The sequence below is a fragment of the Schistocerca americana genome, unplaced genomic scaffold, assembly GCF_021461395.2.
Source record: "Schistocerca americana isolate TAMUIC-IGC-003095 unplaced genomic scaffold, iqSchAmer2.1 HiC_scaffold_729, whole genome shotgun sequence".
NCBI classification, from domain to species: Eukaryota; Metazoa; Arthropoda; class Insecta; order Orthoptera; family Acrididae; genus Schistocerca; species Schistocerca americana.
The window spans coordinates 37,501-42,500 of NW_025726488.1; the positions used below are offsets into that span (position 1 = coordinate 37,501).

General features: G+C 54.5%; 1 non-coding gene across 1 annotated transcript in view; it reads right to left on the reverse strand.

The window, feature by feature from the left end:
• The window catches only part of LOC124589789, a 1,910-nt gene extending 1,394 nt beyond the window's left edge, over positions 1–516 (reverse strand). Inside the window, exon 1 of the ribosomal RNA XR_006976262.1 lies at positions 1–516. This exon is cut by the window's left edge and continues 1,394 nt beyond it. This is a non-coding gene — a ribosomal RNA (small subunit ribosomal RNA).
• Between the last annotated feature and the right edge of the window lie 4,484 nt (positions 517–5,000).

The following is a 5,000-nucleotide window of genomic DNA, read 5'->3' on the forward strand; positions in this document are numbered from 1 at the left end:
CCTCGGATGAGTCCCGTATCGTTATTTTTCGTCACTACCTCCCCGTGCCGGGAGTGGGTAATTTGCGCGCCTGCTGCCTTCCTTGGATGTGGTAGCCGTTTCTCAGGCTCCCTCTCCGGAATCGAACCCTGATTCCCCGTTACCCGTTACAACCATGGTAGGCGCAGAACCTACCATCGACAGTTGATAAGGCAGACATTTGAAAGATGCGTCGCCGGTACGAGGACCGTGCGATCAGCCCAAAGTTATTCAGAGTCACCAAGGCAAACGGACCGGACGAGCCGACCGATTGGTTTTGATCTAATAAAAGCGTCCCTTCCATCTCTGGTCGGGACTCTGTTTGCATGTATTAGCTCTAGAATTACCACAGTTATCCAAGTAACGTGGGTACGATCTAAGGAACCATAACTGATTTAATGAGCCATTCGCGGTTTCACCTTAATGCGGCTTGTACTGAGACATGCATGGCTTAATCTTTGAGACAAGCATATGACTACTGGCAGGATCAACCAGGGAGCTGCGTCAACTAGAGCTGAGCAGCCGGCCGCCCGGGAGTGTGTCCCGGGGGCCCGCGCGAACACGCAAGCGTCCGCTCAATTATTCTGCAAACAGGAGGAGGCTGAGCTCCCCTGCACAATACACCTCGAAACCCTCTCAGGTCCCGGCGGCGCGCAGCGCCGTCCTAAGTACTTGGTCGGGTTCGAGAGAGGCGCAATCGCCCGGAGTTTGGCGAGTAGACGCTTTAGGTGCGACCACCCGTGCTCCCAACTGAGCTTGCCGCTGCCGACAGAGGCCCGGGAGCGTGCTGTCGTGGCATTGCCGGCGGGAGACAACACGCGCCACCTACGGTGGCCGGCAGCTCCAACGCCAGCGCCACAGAAGGACAAAAGCCCCACTTGGGTGCCGAAGCGAACGCGCCAACACGTCCGCACAGCTGCGATACAAACCACCTGCGAGAACCGCAGAGGCGACCGAGCAGCAGACGGCGTCGCGGCGCCGAGCGCCGGGCGGCGGCGCATCCTCAGCGCACACAGTCCTCAATCGGACCAGCACACTGCAGATGTCCACCGCGCTTCGCACCGGGCCCGCGAGGACCTACTTTGGCCGCACGGCGCCGCGTGCAGGGTGCGCCGGCGCGCAGCTGCGCCGCCTGCCGCCTCCGTCGGCCGGCGCGCCTGCCACTGGCCGCCCCCACCAGCCGGCTGTAGCGCGTGCGCCCACGCACCGCGCGGCCAGCACGCCGGGAGGCCCCCCCTCACCGGCCGGGGACGGTCCCACCCAGCCACCGCCGCGTATCGCTTCACACCCACATGCCATTCACGTTCGTGGGCATGGTGGGTATCGCTGAAACAACCGGTTGGTAGCTCAACCGATCGTCGCCATCACTGATTCACCTCTAGCGAGAACAACCGCACCACAACGGTTTACCAGTTGTTCATTTGCGTAACGTCACCAGCAAACGTAGACGTCCATCGCCATTTGCAAATTCAACGATTGTTGCATGCCTGTGTCAGGTGTCACGACACACTATGTCTGCCCACATACACGCAACAACATGTGCACGCTTCGCGAACACGTGGAAGGTGGCCCCCGTACGTATGCGATGTCCATTGCGCGAACGACTGTCAACCGGCCTCTGTCGCATGTCGCAGATGTGGAACGCAGTGCACCATGCTATCACGGTGAGTGAGAAGAGACGACTACGTCTGACAACACGCGCCACTACATCAACAGACGGCTCATGCTGATCGCCATCCACGGCATACCATACTGCAATCCAGCTCTTATAGGGAGACGACACGTAGCTGAGTGCACAATATTTGGACCGTATGGTTCGCCGTTGTTGGCGCAGTCGTGGTACGGTCACACATGTACCACGATGTATCATTCAGTACATGAGGACCAATGTGCAGTACAGTGTGTGATTTGGACGTACAACATCAGCGGACAGTTGACACAAGCCGTACCACAACGTAGGCTGTGCTTCGCCATGCGAATGCCAATGAACAACTGCGAAGGGCATTGAGCATGTACGTCCTGCTGCCATCCGCATTACAGTGTATAGCTGCAAGGTGTTTAACATGAAGCGATACTCTGGGGACCGGGCAGTGCGGGTAGCAAACTATATTGCGGGGGTTGCAGTTAGGCAACACTACACTAATTTAACGCGTCGTATGACAATTACAGAGCAGGTTAAGGCCCAACGTGTGTTGGGTTAAGGCCCAACGTGTGTTGGGTTAAGGCCCAACGTGTGTTGGGTTAAGGCCCAACGTGTGTTGGGTTAAGGCCCAACGTGTGTTGGGTTAAGGCCCAACGTGTGTTGGGTTAAGGCCCAACGTGTGTTGGGTTAAGGCCCAACGTGTGTTGGGTTAAGGCCCAACGTGTGTTGGGTTAAGGCCCAACGTGTGTTGGGTTAAGGCCCAACGTGTGTTGGGTTAAGGCCCAACGTGTGTTGGGTTAAGGCCCAACGTGTGTTGGGTTAAGGCCCAACGTGTGTTGGGTTAAGGCCCAACGTGTGTTGGGTTAAGGCCCAACGTGTGTTGGGTTAAGGCCCAACGTGTGTTGGGTTAAGGCCCAACGTGTGTTGGGTTAAGGCCCAACGTGTGTTGGGTTAAGGCCCAACGTGTGTTGGGTTAAGGCCCAACGTGTGTTGGGTTAAGGCCCAACGTGTGTTGGGTTAAGGCCCAACGTGTGTTGGGTTAAGGCCCAACGTGTGTTGGGTTAAGGCCCAACGTGTGTTGGGTTAAGGCCCAACGTGTGTTGGGTTAAGGCCCAACGTGGGTTGGGTTAAGGCGCAACGCGGGTTAGGTTAAGGCGCAACGCGGGTTAGGTTAAGGCGCAACGCGGGTTAGGTTAAGGCGCAACGCGGGTTAGGTTAAGGCGCAACGCGGGTTAGGTTAAGGCGCAACGCGGGTTAGGTTAAGGCGCAACGCGGGTTAGGTTAAGGCGCAACGCGGGTTACGTTAAGGCGCAACGCGGGTTACGTTAAGGCGCAACGCGGGTTACGTTAAGGCGCAATATAGGTTAGGTTAAGGCGCAATATAGGTTAGGTTAAGGCGCAATATAGGTTAGGTTAAGGCGCAATACGGGTTAGGTTAAGGCGCAATACGGGTTAGGTTAAGGCGCAATACGGGTTAGGTTAAGGCGCAATACGGGTTAGGTTAAGGCACAATACGGGTTAGGTTAAGGCACAATACGGGTTAGGTTAAGGCACAATACGGGTTAGGTTAAGGCACAATACGGGTTAGGTTAAGGCACAATACGGGTTAGGTTAAGGCACAATACGGGTTAGGTTAAGGCACAATACGGGTTAGGTTAAGGCACAATACGGGTTAGGTTAAGGCACAATACGGGTTAGGTTAAGGCACAATACGGGTTAGGTTAAGGCACAATACGGGTTAGGTTAAGGCACAATACGGGTTAGGTTAAGGCACAATACGGGTTAGGTTAAGGCACAATACGGGTTAGGTTAAGGTACAATACGGGTTAGGTTAAGGTACAATACGGGTTAGGTTAAGGTACAATACGGGTTAGGTTAAGGTACAATACGGGTTAGGTTAAGGTACAATACGGGTTAGGTTAAGGTACAATACGGGTTAGGTTAAGGTACAATACGGGTTAGGTTAAGGTACAATACGGGTTAGGTTAAGGTACAATACGGGTTAGGTTAAGGTACAATACGGGTTAGGTTAAGGTACACATTGTTGTAAGGAAAGGTGTTTTGGGGGGGGGGGGGGGGGCCGGTTTGTTGATTGTGATTATCGTAAGTAAATGACTGCGGCATCATCTGATTTGCCACGTCAGGGTGCACCTTTGGCTCATAACAGGCGGCGCTCTGATTCCATGCTTGTGGCAGACCTGTGTCTTTCATTCCTGCCATTGTTTGTGTGGTGTGACAGGAGGCAGTATTGTGATGTTGGGTGCACCCCTGTGTAGGACATGTGTGGGTGTTGGTGGCTTAGCTGAGCAATGGTGGTTGTCGGAAGGGTGAGATATTCTGTTTTGTGAGTGGACCTCCCGGTCTGGTTATGATAGTGTGGATTGTCTAATGTGGCAGAGAGGATGCACTGGGTGTTGTTCCATGCTGGTGCTTACATATTGTCTGTGTGCCTGTTACAGGCAGAGAGTAGTGCGTGATAAGAGTGTCTGGCTGACGTGTGATTGTGAGCAGAGTCTTTCAGCATGTATACGGACAGTTGTATACATTATCTGTATTCTGATGGCTCTATCTATTACTAATCAGCGCCGTGTATACGTTTAATCCGGTTCCAGTCGAAACTATTGTATCTCTGTACATTAGTGACACGGCGAGCCCGCTATGTAGTTACTCGTCTCGGCAGCTTCCACCGGTGTATCGCAAATGATTATAAGGAATCAGTCTAGTCGTCAATACCGATAGTGTGACGTCACATGTCTGGGGTGGGGGACGCTGCGCCCTTCCGGTGGGTCATGGCCTAGGAAGACTCTTCCCACGCAGGGGGGCTTGGACTGTCATTGACTCTTCCGAGTAATATACTTGCCGTACGTTTTTGCGACTGCGAGTGCAACGCTCACCGGTACCGACATGGATGGAGCGCCTCCTAGCTGCCGCTGAGCATCTGCATTCGTACAGAGAGCAACGCGATCGCGTCTGTAGCTCGTACGTGGTACAGCTCGCAGCTCATGTATATGGACAGCGGGAATGTCGCATATTGGACATAACTCTTCATGAAACGCACGTTATAGGGGTGGATTGCACATTGCGAGTGCGAGCAAAGTCCGCCGTTCATCCGCTGGAGTTGCGAGTCGAGCGGTTGGGGTGGGGCACGAACGGGTGCAGGTGGAGTGATTGCCGGTCCACGACTTCGTGCGGCAGAGGCGCTGGCGTTGGGGTGCTGTTGTCGACAGAGGATGCAGGCTTTGTGGGTGGGGTCGAAAGAAGGGCACTGTGGGCCCATGGCTGTCTTAGTCGGCTTGGCGTCTCATAGATGCCGGTATCGTCGTTGCAGGAGGTCATGTTG